This window comes from Lissotriton vulgaris, chromosome 12 (genome assembly GCF_964263255.1).
Source record: "Lissotriton vulgaris chromosome 12, aLisVul1.2, whole genome shotgun sequence".
NCBI classification, from domain to species: domain Eukaryota; kingdom Metazoa; phylum Chordata; class Amphibia; order Caudata; family Salamandridae; genus Lissotriton; species Lissotriton vulgaris.
The window spans coordinates 304,641,818-304,658,570 of NC_141700.1; positions in this window are offsets into that span (position 1 = coordinate 304,641,818).

A 16,753-nucleotide genomic window follows, 5' to 3' on the forward strand; every position below is an offset into this window, starting at 1 on the left:
GACATCCACTCATCTGGCCACATTACCAGCAGTGATCAGATAGAACTAACTGGTTGCCCACCTCTCCTTCTTCCAGGGACAACCCGCGTCTTGTGAATATCCCAAGGGAACTGCATATTTGGGGTACATCACACACTTGACCTCCACTATAGATAAAAGTAAGTGCGCACACAATAGTGTCTGTTTAGAATTAGAAAAAGAATGACAGTTGCACAGATCGCTGATTGAGTCTCCTTTTCCCACATAGATTGATGGTTATATTGGATTAGTGTCTTCGACTGGTGATTTTTCCAACCCCAGTCAACCCCAGTCAACTCCATAAAACTTAGAGGTAAGACAAGGTGGCTAGAGTAATGGAGTTTGCAAGTAAGATTACTGTGACGGCGGGACCAGGAATTGGAAGCAAACGTGTTTTCGTAGCAGTGGTGTTTATTCTAGACAGTAGGTCATCAGTACATTTCTTTCTTAAGAATGTCTTTCTGGGGGACCTGCTTCGGTCCTGTCGGTTCCTCCTGCGTACTCCCTCCTCTTTCCTCCTGACGGGGCTCCTCCTCCTACAGCTGGGCTCCTCCGGAGGCTCCGTATTGCACACCCTCGCCGGCCACCAAGAAGTAAAACAGAAGAGAGGACACAGTCAGCGATTATGGCCGCTGTCTTCGAGTGTAAAGGGAAAGGCGTGGGGGAGAAGTGCTAGTTTACAAACGGTGCTCGACTAGGTAGGGAAAGTGCTCTGTGCCGGATCGTGTTGTTTTACTACTAACAGGGCGAGTTAACTTTACTTGATTCTTCTACCCTTCTTCCTCCACCACCCCAGGACCCTGGCACGTACCTCAGCTAGCCGTACACCTCCTGGCGCACGGCTGGGCGGCTCGTGGGGTTGGCCTCCTGGCTTCACAGCTCCCGTCTCGTCGTTCTCCGTTTCGGTTGACGCTGTCTCCTGTCTTGGGCAGTCCGCTTCTTGCGTGGCTCCTGCCGGCTCTCGTCCTTCCTGTACGTCCTCTTCGCTGATCCACCTGGTGTAGCCTCTCCAGTCCGCTACCGTAAATCCGCTTGATCCGTCGTCCTGCTCCGCTCCGCTCCGCCAACTCTCTCCTTCGCTCCTCTCCGCCTCGCTGCTTCCCGCCACTCCGCTCTCCTTCACTCTGTCCGCTCCTCCGGTGAATAGACACACCTGTGGGCTGTTGTGATCGCCTTTTTGAACGTCCGCAGGCTCCTCCTCCTCCATCAGGTCCGTCGTCCACTTAAAGGGACCCCATCCTTCTTCTTCCTCCTCATCACAGCTGTAACGTTCTGTCGGTGTCCAACCAAGGGGAAGGTGAGCCTGTGGAGACAAGAGGGGGGGGGTCGCACATCGTTAAAGGAGGCCCCCCTGTAGGGCGAGAACCCGTGCCCCTGCTACACACCTCCCCCCCTGAACACTTCCGCTCGGGAAGTGGATTGCGGGACAGGAAGTCTGCCCCGGTATTGTCAACCCCTCGTTTGTGGCATATTGTGAATACAAAGGGTTGCAGAGCGAGGAACCACCTCATGACCCTCGCGTTGGACGATCTATTGCGAACCATCCAGAGAAGGGGAGCATGGTCTGTGTATAACCGGAATCGTCGCCCCTCCAGATAATAGGCCAGCTTGTCCACGGCCCATCTTATGGCCAAGCACTCCTTCTCAACAGTAGGGTATTTGAGTTCACGGGGGAACAATTTCCTGCTGATGAACACGATCGGATGGTCGCCACCGTCCGGACTCTCCTGTGATAGTACTGCACCTATGCCGTAGTCGGAGGCATCGGTATGTAGAGAAAAGGGCCGCGAGAAGTCCGGAGAAGTGAGCACCGGGGCCGAGGTTATCGCTCTTTTCAGTGAAACGAATGCGTTCAACATGGCAGGTGAGGGAGTTCTCAAGTCGCACAATTTCACCTTGGTCTGTAGGGCATCCGTGAGTGGGGACGCCAAGTCCGCGAATCCCGGGATAAAGCGTCGGTAATAACCGATGAGGCCCAGAAACGCTCTTAGTTCTCTTTTGTTTTGCGGAAAAGGGGTTTCCATGATGGCTCTGACCTTTTCAATTTGTGGTTCTATCATACCATGACCGAGTACATAACCCAGGTATTTGACCTTGTGAAACCCTATCCTGGATTTCTTGGAGTTGATCTTTAACCCGGCCATGGTAAGGGTTTCGAATACCCTATTCAGATGGGTCAGGTGAGTGTTCCAATCCGGGCTGAAGACGACTATGTCATCCAGGTATGCGGATGTGAACGATGAAAGGTTCTTCAGTACAGTGTTCATCAATCTTTGAAAGGTCGCAGGGGCCCCATGGAGTCCGAATGGTAGGACTGTGAATTCGTATCTCCCGTTGACCGTAGTGAATGCTGTCTTATGTCTGTCCTCCTCTTTCAATGGCACCTGCCAATACCCTTTTGTGAGATCTATTGTGCTTATGTACTTTGCTTCTCCCAATTTTTCAATTAGTTCATCTATTCGTGGAATGGGGTATGCGTCAAAAGTGGAGATTTCGTTTAGGGCACGGAAATCCATACAAAACCTCTTTGATCCATCAGGCTTTGGGATCAGTACTATGGGACTGGACCACTCGCTGTGGGAAGGTCTGATCACGCCGAGCTTCAACATCTCCTCCACTTCCTGCTGTATGCCCTTCCTCCTTGCCTCAGGAATCCTATAGGGTTTGATCTTCACTATCCGCCCGGGGATGGTGTTGATGCAGTGTTCTGCCAGGCTGGTTTTTCCCGGTATGTCTGAGAAGACATGTGAATGTTTTTGTAGAGTCACTCCTAACTCTTTTCTCTCGGTCTCAGTCAAGTCCTCGTTGATCACCAGACTCTGCATGGTGTTGAGTGGGTTAGAACAAACAGGTTTCGTCAAATGAACCTCCGCCGGGGGTTTACCTAGCCATTTCTTCAGAATGTTTATGTGATACACTTGAGTGGAATGTGCACGTATCTTCAGTTTGTAGCTTGTGTTCCCAATGGTTTCAATGACTTTGTAGGGCCCACTCCACTCGGCTTTGAATTTGTGCGTTGAGGACGGCAATAACACCAGGGCCCAATCCCCCACCGAGAGTTTTCTCCATCTCTTTCCTTTGTCGTGGGCTGTCTTTTGTCTGATTTGACTTTTCTCTAAATTTGCGAATGCCAAGTCCCGTAATTTGCCCAATTTAGATTTAAGATTTCGGGCATACTCGAGGGTATTCAACACATCGTCGTGGGTTTCCCTTTCCCATGCCTCCTTGGTCATATCTAGGAGGGACCTCGGTTGCCGGCCGTATAATAGCTCAAAAGATGAGAAGCCCAGGCTACTTTGCTTTTGTCCCCTAATAACATACAGTGCAAGGGGGAGATTCTGATCCCACTCAGACCCATTCACCTCTAACATCTTGCGAAGAGTGGTTTTCAACGTACGGTTATATCGTTCAACTAAGCCATCGGTTTGAGGGTGGTATACGGCTGTTCTTATCTGGTGTATGTTGAGCAGGTTACACACTTCCTTCATGAGTCTTGACACAAAGGGGGTCCCTTGATCGGTTAGGATCTCTTTTGGGAATCCTACCCGGGAAAACAACTCCAACATCCTGTCCGCCACGTTCTTTGTGGTAGTAGTCGTCAGCGGGAAGGCCTCTGGAAAACGGGTGGAATAATCCACGAGGACCAGGACGTATTGGTAGCCTTTCCTGGTCTTTGGGAGAGGGCCAATGATGTCCATCCCTACTCTTTCGAAGGGCACTCCGATGATTGGAAGGGGTTGTAGGGGGACAGCAGGGGGACGAGTCATGTTGCGTTTTTGGCATATGTCGCACTCCTGGCAGTATACCATGGCATCTTTGTATATTCCTGGCCAGTAGAAGCATTGTAACAAGTTCTGGGTCGTTTTTTCCGCACCGGTATGTCCTGCCACTAAATGTGAATGTGAATAGAATAGTACTTGGTCCCTGAAGGCCAAAGGGACTAGCAATTGTTCGGGGTCACCTTCCTTCCCCTGTCTATAGAGCAGATCATTCTTTATGTAGAGGCGGGGATACGTGATGGGGAGTTGGTCTTGTGTCTGGTGTGCCCTCTCCCATGCATTCATCAAAGTTGCGTCATTCGCTTGGGCGAATTGAAAACTCCTATCTAAAACCCAAGGTTCGGAGGACACCAGGGCAGGCGCGGGGACATGTTTTGTCGAGGGGAGTTTGCTTGGAGGAGAGGGTTTTAGACTCTGCTTGAACATCTCAAGAAAGGCAGGGTTGTCTGTTCCGATTATCAAGTCCTCGGGGAGTGATGACAAGACCCCCACCTTGACTCTAGAGGGCCGGCCATTCTGGGGTACCAAGGGGATCACTGCTACTGGATATGTCTTTACATCCCCATGGACACATCTTATGTATACCGATTCTCGGGGAACAATCTGTTGGGGTTGTACATGTTGTGCTTGGACTACGGACTGTCTACATCCTGAGTCAAGAAGCGCCTTTACAGGATGGTCGTTAATACTGATACTCACTCTGTAAGCTTGTCCCATCTCGGCCGAGTATAGTACAGTCCGGGGCAGGTACCCGACCTCCATGGGTTCCTCCTCTTGTTTTCTGCGAGGACAGTGTCTAGCGATGTGCCCCCAGGTTCCACAGTCAAAGCACTGGGGTCCGCTGTGGGGCAGTGCCTCAGGTTTCCACACTCTGGGCCTCCCCTGTTCCGGCACCCGGGTGGATCTCCTATCGGGTTTAACCACTGACTTTTGTTTGTCTGACTCCACTATAAAGGGAGTCCTCTGGGGAGCTCTGGCAAAGGTATTGGCCATATCGACAGCTTGCTCGGTGGTCAGGTTAGGATGTTGCTTCAGCCACCGCTGAGTGGCAAAGGGTAGAGCCTCCAGGAATTGCTCCAGATAAATCCTATCCATGATTTCTTCTTTTGTACTCTCGGTCGGTTGAAGCCATTTGTCCGCTGCCATCTTAAGCCGTACAAATAGAGTCTTAGGGGTCTCGCCTGGTATGCCCCTCTCCTTGCGGAACCTCAGTCTATAGGCCTCTTTATCTAAGCCAAGATGGTCCAGTATTATTTTTTTAATGTCGGAGTAAGTTGTGTCCCCCCTCGGGTTGGCCACCTGGTAGGCCGCCTGAGCCTCTCCTACCAGTAAGGGGGCCAAAAAGAACGGCCATTTGACTACAGGCCAGCCACAGGCCCGTGCTGCTCTCTCGAAATTTAGGAGGAACGCATCCGGGTCCTCCCCAGGTTGGTATTTCTGAAGAGAGACCCCTCCTATGGAGTGTGGTGTTCCTCCCACTGCTGCTGGGGCGATGGTAACAGGAGGGTCCAGGGTACGGGCTGTTACGGCTGCCTTGATGAGCTCTCTATCGGCTTCGGCGGCTCTTAGTTGTTGTTCCGCTATTTTCTCCAGTCTTTCCTGCCCATGCACGAGGGCTTGCACCACTGCTTCCATCTTCTCTATGCAGACGGACGGAGTGCCCGCATTCTCCACCACTGTGACGGCGGGACCAGGAATTGGAAGCAAACGTGTTTTCGTAGCAGTGGTGTTTATTCTAGACAGTAGGTCATCAGTACATTTCTTTCTTAAGAATGTCTTTCTGGGGGACCTGCTTCGGTCCTGTCGGTTCCTCCTGCGTACTCCCTCCTCTTTCCTCCTGACGGGGCTCCTCCTCCTACAGCTGGGCTCCTCCGGAGGCTCCGTATTGCACACCCTCGCCGGCCACCAAGAAGTAAAACAGAAGAGAGGACACAGTCAGCGATTATGGCCGCTGTCTTCGAGTGTAAAGGGAAAGGCGTGGGGGAGAAGTGCGAGTTTACAAACGGTGCTCGACTAGGTAGGGAAAGTGCTCTGTGCCGGATCGTGTTGTTTTACTACTAACAGGGCGAGTTAACTTTACTTGATTCTTCTACCCTTCTTCCTCCACCACCCCAGGACCCTGGCACGTACCTCAGCTAGCCGTACACCTCCTGGCGCACGGCTGGGCGGCTCGTGGGGTTGGCCTCCTGGCTTCACAGCTCCCGTCTCGTCGTTCTCCGTTTCGGTTGACGCTGTCTCCTGTCTTGGGCAGTCCGCTTCTTGCGTGGCTCCTGCCGGCTCTCGTCCTTCCTGTACGTCCTCTTCGCTGATCCACCTGGTGTAGCCTCTCCAGTCCGCTTCCGTAAATCCGCTTGATCCGTCGTCCTGCTCCGCTCCGCTCCGCCAACTCTCTCCTTCGCTCCTCTCCGCCTCGCTGCTTCCCGCCACTCCGCTCTCCTTCACTCTGTCCGCTCCTCCGGTGAATAGACACACCTGTGGGCTGTTGTGATCGCCTTTTTGAACGTCCGCAGGCTCCTCCTCCTCCATCAGGTCCGTCGTCCACTTAAAGGGACCCCATCCTTCTTCTTCCTCCTCATCACAGCTGTAACGTTCTGTCGGTGTCCAACCAAGGGGAAGGTGAGCCTGTGGAGACAAGGGGGGGGGTCGCACATCGTTAAAGGAGGCCCCCCTGTAGGGCGAGAACCCGTGCCCCTGCTACAATTACCATCATTTCTTGATATGACCCTAAAGGAAGGTTTCTGTTCTCCTTTCTTCACAGTTATTTGTCCTGATGAGAACTCCGCGAATGGTGTGAGTTCGAAACGCGTAGACAACTTTTTGCCATCTAAAAAGGAGGAATAGTAAAAACTTTCATGAAAATGTCTTATCATTTAAAACATTTTTTTGTATATGGCTTACTGTGAATATTTCTGATTCCAGGTTTTGTGTAAATACATGATGATATGTATGGATGTGAATGAGTGAGGGTATGAGTGTTTATGAATAGTTTGTGTTAATTGTCACATTGTTGATATTGTACAAAAGAGTTTTGTGAATATTGTATATATACATATATGTTGAGGTCTTGTAATGTTTAACAAATTGGTAAAATAATAACCAATAATCCTTGAAAAAGAAAAATTCAAAATAAAATAAAAAGATTGATTTTTGACATCAGTATGGTATTCTACCGTAGTGAAGAATTCCTATGGTTTTGTGATTTATAAGGGAGAATTGTGACGGTATTGGCACTCTGTTGTTCATTGGTATTTCGTGGCTCAGCCTTACTGTTGGGGGCCCAGACCCAGTGGTGGTTTTTGATTAAATAAAGCAAGGCTGAATGTCATGCTGTCCGTAGTGTAGATCCAAAGCTGAATTCAAGTTGTGAACCCTGCTGTCCACAGTGTAGATCAAAGTCAGTAGTCAAGACAGACATCGAGGAATGCTTTTTGTCACATCCTTTAACAAAATCTGAAGACATATAGTACACTTGTCTGCATTAAATAAAGCAAGGCTGAATTTCATGCTGTCCGTAGTTTAGATCCAAATCTGAATTCAAGTTGTGAACCCCGATGTCCGCTAGTAGATCGAAGGCAATAGTCGATATAGACATAAGTCTGCGGTGCTGTGGCGCTGAGTTTGCAATGGGCCTGTATTGAGGAGGTACGTGCTCATGGCGGCAGCCATGTGGCAGGGTGAGGACCTTTGCTTTGGCACAAGGGAACCATGCCCAAGAGGTAGCCTATGTATTTATACTCTTACCCTGGAGTTGCGTGCGTTGGACCAGCCCACTCCGCTTCTGCTTCAAGGGGGGGGGACAACACAGCTACATGACCGAGATATTCCCCAGTGTCTGAGATAATATGGTTGCGCCCACTGTGCAGTATACTACACGTATCAATAGTATATCTACACACGGAAAAGTTTTTTGGTTTGTATAGTGAGTTGTGTATAGCATATCAACGGTAGTCTTGGGATTGTGTAAATTATTGTTGATATGCGAGTGCCCTCCCTTATACATATTTGGTTGCCATATCCCTGAACATTCAGCAAGTGTGCTGTTGAGGGGATATATTATTTTGGGAAGGTTTGTTGTCCTGTTTTGCGCTGCCTCTGAGATAGTAGGGGGAGAGGGGTCAGGAGGGGTGGTTGTAGTGATGGTGGCGCTGGGTGTTGTGATTTTGTTGGGTGTCGGACGTGCATAATTAGTACCTCTGTCACATATTTGTTTTTAAATATCGGTGTGAGTTAGATGTAATTCACGCAGTACATAGTCGACCTCCTTACACCAGATAAATGTTTATGTTAATTTGTTAGTGCTAAGCGGAGCTATCGCCTGTTTTTTTAGGTAGTATTGCAGATTTGGTTTGTTGTTGAAAATATGGGGAAGTGGTGTTTTTGTGTTTTTTTTCTACGGGAACGCCTAGTTTCTATATCATTAACGTTAGATGTGGTTTTATTTGTGGCGATTTTATTGGCGGAAGGAATCAACTGAAGAGTGGTGATATTTGCAGTTTTTACTAGGTTGAAAATGGCTTGATAATTAAAAAAGATTGAAAAAGCAGATATGCTTAATGAACATTATATTAAGAAATTAGCATTAAAAAAACCTTTGAAATTCACTGAAAAAACCATAGGTTTCACATATGTTATAATTTGGAATTAACATTTAAAAAACCTTAGAAATTTACTGAAAAACATAGGTTTCAGGGCTGTTATAGTTAGCTGGACATTTCACTCATACAAAACCATTGAAATTCCTCTGTTATAGTTAGTTGTACTAACTGTAACTCGCGCACCTGCAATCCACTGCTGATAATGTCACATATTACATCATTCATGACATAGTGACATCACTGATGACATCACTGATGACATCTCAAATGACATCACTGATGACATCATCCAGTGAATGTGGTTTGCTTCCATAATAAATAAGTATCATATACATAGGAATCTGCATTAAAGGTTGAGTGAATGTATAACTGACTGGGTGAAGAATTTAGTAGCACTTGAATTGACTGTCTAAGTCCCTAATTTAAAGTGTCTCACTAAATATAAGCAATAGTGATTAAACTGTGTGAATATCTGTATCACTCTGTCTCTAGTTGTGTACACTATTGTATAAGTTGATCACTAGCTATGTAAACTTTATATTAGTTAATTATTAGTTAAGTGAGTATTTGTATGGGATAGTAAATGTGTGTGTGGTTGGGTGGGAGGTATGTGTGACTGTTCAAAGATGTGTAAATAGTTGATTTAGTAGATATATGAGGTTAGGACTGTATGTGGAAACAGTTGTTTGGGTGAGTGAGTCTCTTTATGGATGTGTTGATAATTAAATACATTTCTCAATGATACATGTCCAAGAGAGTAGAAACATAAATGCAGTGTATGTGACAGTTGTTCTACATAAATGAGTATATATAACAGACAGACATTGTCTGAGTGACTGTATGGAAAACTGTATACTTGTAATACTTATGTTATAACACACTAAGTATGAGTTATTATCTATATGAATAAATAAAGTGGTGTTTGTAAGAGTGTGTAGCTGAGTAAATGTAAGTATAATGAATTATTTGCATAAGTGAGTAGGATGACTATATAAATTAATAAAATGTGTGCTGATGGGTAATGTCAATATAAGTTTGCAAGTATATTTCATAGTGTTATATTGATCTTTGTCAGCATGTATGAGTAAATATATATGTAAGTTTTTAGATGTGTGTGTAGATCTACAAAGCAGTGAGTGGGTTTTTAGAAAGTTATGTTGGTGTGTCATTCTTTTAAAAGTGGTACTCTATATTTTTTAGTAAGTGATGAAAAGTTATACTAGTGTATGATCAGGTTTTTGTAAATATATATGCAAGTCTCCCTTAAGGAAGGCCTCTACAGTCCAATGGCATGGAGCTATATATTACTAAGTAAGACATGATTTTTTATATGTCTTAGCGGCAAAAGTTCCAAACTGTTGTTTTGCTGTAGAAAGCACCAGTTTTTGGTCCGTGCACAGACCTCCTGAATGGCCGCCGATTAAATGGGCAAACGCTAATTGGATTCTTTGCCACCCAGGACTGATTGAATTGGGTCCTTTGATATAGTGCCTGAATTACTATTGTGGCACATAATTTTCTTGGCTGTGTAGATGACCACTATTTTGCGAGTGGCCTATAGGTTTTTCACAGACTGTTAAACGCTCAAGCAAATTATGAGTCCTGAAGATGACCGTAGAGTAACATAACGGTCGAAACGCCGTTGACGCTTCTTGTGGCCTAAAATTGTAGGAGGACACATTATATTTGTCTGTATGTTGTTCCTTTATTGTAACATATAAGGTTTTGTTTGCCACCTGTCTGGTTTGTGACATGTTTTTGTATACCAGCACCTTGTCTTGAGCATAATTGCTCTTCCTCTTTTTTTACAAAAAATTTTTTTTTTTACCAGATATAATAAATACTAATAATTTTCTACAGTTCTTTTGGATTGAAAGGCTTCTTCATTCTGTTGCTTCCTTTGTCTTGATTTATTTCACGTTTATTTTCTTTTCTGTTTAAATTGTGATGCTCTCCTGAACCTATTGTTAGGTGTATCGGTAGAAAGGTTAGGAGCCACATTGGCTAACACAGGATTACTGGCTAGCAACCCAGCCTGGCTAACTTCTGAATGGGACCACCTAATAAAGTGAAGTAAGTATCAAATTAATTTTGAAATTAAACCGGACCAGATGCCCTGGCAAAATTTAAAGTAACAATAAACGTTAATCAACTTTTAGAAAGTCACGACTCTTCAGTCCAGCTAGTCCAATAGCCTCAAAAGAAACTGACACAGAGACAGGTTTCTGACCACCTGGGAGACATGTAAATGAATCCCAGGCCCAGGAACAAAGACAGTTGCCACAGAGATCACCACTCAGGGTCTTAGGGCAAAAAAGCAAGCTTCAAAGGTGAAGTCATATTTGAAGGGCCACTTTTGACAACATCCCGAGCAGGGTGCTGTTTGTCCCTGCAGATAACTAGGAGACAGAGCTAAGGAAAGAAAACCTGGAACAAAGCCGGTTTTCCTGTGGATATGTAGCCCACTGGTAGCCACACCTCTAGGGTGGGCTATCCTGCTCCAGACGGCTTGGTCAGGATCATGCCATCATGAAGAGAGCAAGAATGGAGAACTCGGGGATAGCCAGATACCACAACTCAGGGAAACTTCATTACTAGAGAGGAGAAGACCCAGTAGCCCATTGACTAGTGTCCACATGACCCCCAGGAGCACTTTCCTGGGATAAGAGGGCACCCCTTGCACCCTGCCCCTCATTTCACATTGGAGAAGAACGGAGGACTGAACAAGGACTGCCCTGCTGCTTTTGAACCAGGCAAAGAAAGGCTGCAACATCGAGATGACTGCACATGCTGCACACTTAGGTTAGTGAGACTGGGACTGTGCATACCCCTCCTACTCTTGAGAAAAGTAGATTTCCCAGCTCCAACACGACCAGTGACTCAGAGGATTAATTTGTTGATATCCTGGAACCAGCTCCGGGAGAACAAGAGCAGAAAGAGCCCAAACAGACCAACTTGCATGCACTGCAGATGCTTTGCTGCTACCAGTCGCCAGCCACACCAAAGGACAAATCTCACATAGCATATGCCTGCACCCGAGTCTGGCGGACCTGGTAGTGCTGTCCAAGTTTGTATGTGTTATTCACAAGGGACTCCAGCCCCCACCAAAGAGTTTGCATCCAACCACAGTGCAGCAAGATGAGTAGTGTAGCATCAGCTGTCCAACTACTGCAATGTAGAGGACTTCAAGGGACTTCAATCTCTGTGGCAAAAGATGCCCCACATCACCTGTTGTCCAAGGAACAACCACCGAGACACCCCCAGTTGCCTACTTTTGAGCACCTTTGCATGCATCCTTCAGCATCAACACCACTCTATTGACTTCTATGGTGGTTGTCCTGTAAAGTTAAACTTTTTTTTTAAAAACACTCTCTATCCTCATAAATTGTTATTGTGTCTTTTCATTGGTATGTGAATTTCTTACGTTTTTTTGTGCTGTTAAATGCTTTACGCTAAGTTCCTTTGCAATGCCTTACTGCCTGAAGCCATAGCTACCCAGGGTTGAGCTAAGATTAAGTAAACAATACTGACTGGACCCAAGACGGTATCTGTCAGTGTACACCACAATAAGGCCCCACAGCCATATCATATAGTACACCCAGATCCTCACAAGTGGCAGAATGAAAAACAATTGGGCCCCCGTGCAGAAAGTGAATAGGGACTACTGAAACCCACATCTCACCAATAACCATAAGCTTTAAAGCCAATGGGTGACCCTTGAAGGATGCACCCCTGCACTGTAGGGGCTACATGGGCCTGTGTTACAGCTTTGTACTGAGGCTGCCTAGTTTTAAATTCACTTCATAGCCCCTTTTTCACCACCCGTTATTTCCTGTCTCTATAGGTTTTACTTGCAGGTGGTTTTTCATCCCTGTTTTCCCTCTTTGCCACAGTTTTCCCATTGTTCTCTTTTTACTTTAGTTACATTTTTCTCCCTTTCTCTTGCTCTTAGTCAAAGTCTGATGATTACAAATAAGTCCCTTCCCTGAAAAATGAGTGCTGCGCCTACCAGCTGCAATCACTGGCACACAATAAGCAGAGGAGGTTAGGTGGACAAAAATGCAATCAGATAAAATGTCATTTTAACTCATGTACAGGACTCTTTAAAAATGTATGATGAAAGGAAAAACAGCCACATAATTTGAGCGACTTGGCAAAGACTACCGCATAAGGTTTCATTGTAATACAGTCATTCATTGTGCTACCTATCCCATCACTTTTAGCAGCTCTTCTCTGTCGGTGCAGTGATGTGAATGGATAACATGCAGTGCACAACGTTGTGGAGAGTTGGCACATTTTTCTAGCAGTTGGCATTTAACACACTGGCAGTTGCAGCTCCTCCGGATTTATATCAGACACAGGAAGGCCTATAAAAGCAGTATCTCACCCCACAGTCGAACAAGCCTAGATTTACTTCTTACAGTAAATTTGGTGTCATTACGACCAATACCTCAATCTCGGGTAGCTTCACAAGCTAGAGCCTTCCATGAACAACTCTCTTCCATGTATAATTTTGCGCAAATCATCTGAGGATTCATTATCCCTTATTACACAGCCCAGGCATGCCACCTCCTTAGATGAATGTGCAAACAAGTGCGCAGTAAATATTCACGGCGTCTCTTCCGTCAACTACGGAGACCGCTAATTAGATAATTTACAGAATCAAATAAATAAATAAGTTTGCTAATAAAACATCTAAGAAAAGTGTTGTGCATACGGAAAAACATTTTGCAGGCAGTGAATACAAAAGAGATACCGATCTTCACTTCTAGTCGAATTAGATTTTTAGGACGTGATGAATAAAAAGCTTATGCGTTTGCAAAGAGAGGGTAGCAAAGTCCTAGAATGCAATGTGCAAAGGGATAATATTTATGAGACTGTAACCCACGGCAGAGCCGGAAGTCACCACCTTGCTGTGCTACGCCGCGTTACGGGAAAGTGGCAGGAATACGCAGCAGTATTTATTTATTAATACAGCGCATTCCTGTCTTTTCCCAGAATCCAGAAATCGCGACGAGCAGTCATCATTATTGAGGTGTTGTGAAACCTGAGGGGCATATTATCAAGAACGGCGATAAAATTATCCCCGCATTAGCGTCAGGAAACTGCTGCTAAAGCGGCGAGAACCAGCTTGATAATATGCCCCTGTGAATTCCCATAGAGGCCCAGGTTAACACCAGAACCTGGGCTGCTATGGGAATTCACAAGGACATAATACTAAGCCCATTATCGCCACTTTAGCGTCAGTTTCCTGCCGCTAAAGCGACGATAATTTTATCGCCGTTCTTTATAATATGCCCCTGTGTCGGGACAGAAGCCTTAAATATATACCGATGCTAGGGCTGGGGTGGAAAGCTTCCGCCTCCGACTCATGCTCATTACTGTTCACACAGAAGTGCAAACCTGAGTCCGCCCTCGTTAATATTAATTAAGTTGGGGGTTACACCTCACTCCAACAAATTCACTTGACAATGGAAAGGAATCAACAATTCTTTGCTGCGCAAAGGGTTAGGTCGCTAACAGTGTTAACCACATCGCTGCAGCGGGAATTCCACCGCAGCGCTCAGTGGGCGGGGCGGCCGCTCGGCGGCCGCATGCTGATGCCGGAACCGCTCCGTCACCAGCCGCGGTTGGGCTGTGCTCATGACGGAGCGGTTCCGTCATGGCCCCGCCCGCTCAATAGAACGCGCAGCGCAGGCGCGAAATCAGCGCCGCGTAGGCGCGGCGGCAGGGCCATGACGGAATCGCTCCGTCATCAGCACAGCGCCACTGCAGCTGATGACGGAGCGGCTCCGTCATCAGCATAGAAAGGGTTAAACAAAGCATTGCACTGGGAGCAGCGCAATGCTGTTCTGGCCTAGCCTTACATAGATAGTAGTTTTCGTATGGCCAGTTTTTATACCAACCACACAAATCAAAGATTAGCTTAGGTTTTTTTTTAAGTCAAGTTTAGATGCCATCAAATACACCCATATACGATTTCTAACCAAATAGAGGGATGAAAACCATACAAGTACACAAAAAAAATAAGATAGGAGTGACCCTTGACAGCTTTGTCAAGATTATTTTGTTAAATCTTTGAAAATATTCTGCATTGTGCTGAAGTTCTATTGGAACAGACTTTTTACAAAAATATTTGCTCTCTGTCCGCAAAGTATTATGAATGTGACAGATATCCCATTTTCATAAAGTTGCAACATATGCCACTATCGCAAATGTCACAGGTGGAATTATACATGTGTAGCTTCCAAAAATGGCATGGAAATTATGGCACAACAACCAAACATACTGTAAGGAGGAGGGCACAAAAAGTGTGATTTTGAGAATTGAAATCACAAGTTTCCAACAGGGCAGAGATATCGGCCAGAGATGCTACCGTTTGTTATACCCTAGTCGTGGTAACTTAGGGCCAGATGCACAACCATTTCATTTTGCGGGGCTCTAATTGCGATTTTTTGCCACTCGCAATTAGAGACTTTCAAAAGGAAATGTACTAATATGTCTCAGACACATTAGCGATTCCCACAGTGCTAGAAATCATCCTACCTCATCAATAGGAAGGTCGTAAATTGCGACCTTTAGGAATGGGCCATAACACAGGGATGGTCGCCTGCAGGGGACAACAGATCACCATTTCTGTGTTTGCTTTTCAACAAAGCAACTTTCTCTTTTTTAAATGCGGTCCGTCTTCCTTAAACACATATGGGATGCTTTTCATAAAGAAAAATTAAATGTTTCTGTTCAATTTTTTAAGGGTAGGCAGTGCCACATTAGGGGCCCAATGTAGGTAAATCCCATTTACCGAATTTGAAATACCGAATTTTACCGATTCTGTATTTCAAAATCGGTAAATGGGATGTAGGTCCCAACATCTGGAATCGTTACCGATTCCTTACAAATTCGGTATTTACCGATTCGGTAAATACCGAATCGGTATTTGCTATTGAATCCTATGGGCCTTTGAAGCCCATAGGATTAAAGTCAAATACCAAATCGGTATTTACTGAATCGGTAAATACCGAATTTGGCAAGGGTGCAGGGGGTGTCACTTTGACACCCTCTAGCACCCCCAAAACGGGCATGTGTGCAATGTGGCACACAGACATGCCCTAAGGGCACGTCTGTCTGTAACATGGCACATGTGTACATGCACAGATGTGCATGTACACAGGAATCGGTATTTTACCATGGATTTGTATTCCATGGTAAAATACCGATTCTGTAAGCCATGTGCTGATGGAACATTGGCTACCTACATTGCATTTTCGGTAATTTTACCGAATCGTTATCATTACCGAATCGGTAAATATTACCGATTCGGTAAATTTACCGATTCGGTAATGATAACGATTCGGTAAAATTACCGAAAATGTGCCCCTACATCTCGATAGCCCTTTACCGATCGGAAACGGGCGAATATCGGTATTTTCGGCCGATTCCGATCGGTAAAGGGCTACCTACATCTGGCCCTAGGCCACTACCTGCTCTTAAAAAAACGTTTTTGCTACCATTTACAAAGGGGAAAGTGTCCCCTGGGGACTCCTTCTCGTTTGTGACTGGCTTACCACCTATTTGAAGTAGGTGGCAAACTCTGAATGTTTCGCGACGCATTTGGGTCGCAAAACAATTGTACATCCCTCTGTGAGTCGCTATTAAGAAGGGACGCCCCTGGCAAACGCCTTCCTATTAGCGACTCACAAACGCTATTATGCAAGTCAGTAATAGGTCATCAACTCGAAAAATAGGGTTTGTACATAGAAAAATGCATTTTACCAGTCAAAAAAACAGCACAATGGGCCATTTGCGATCAGTAAAATGTGCTGTACATCTGGCCCTAAATGAGCTTTGATTTGGCTCCTACCCACATACCTTCCCCGCCATGTCTACCTGCACTTTTTACTGCATTAGATTTTCAAAGCAAAAATGTATTAAGACTATTGTTTCCCATATATAATAGCACTTGTGACATTGTAGCTAGAGAAGTAACTTTGCTTCAGGTTTGTGTTAAAAAAGTAAAGCAAACCTGATGCCACATTTTTGTAAATCTGAGCCTGCTGGTTTGTGAGCCGGTAGGCTCCTGAATTGCTATGGAAGGGATAGAATTTTACAATACAATTTCCATTGTTATCTTCACAAACATCAGAATTGGGTTAAATAACGCAACTCCATAGCAAAAATTTGGAAGGGCAATGTGAGGGAAAGAGAGTAAACAGGAACTTGAGTGAAAAGTGTATGTGGCAGAAAGGATGGGCTTGCCCTTTATCACCAGAAAATAAATTGTATCAGGATTGCGAGCAATAGAGGACTTGTTAACAAATCCAAAAACAACAAATGAAGGGGTTTTGCTCTCAATGACATTGG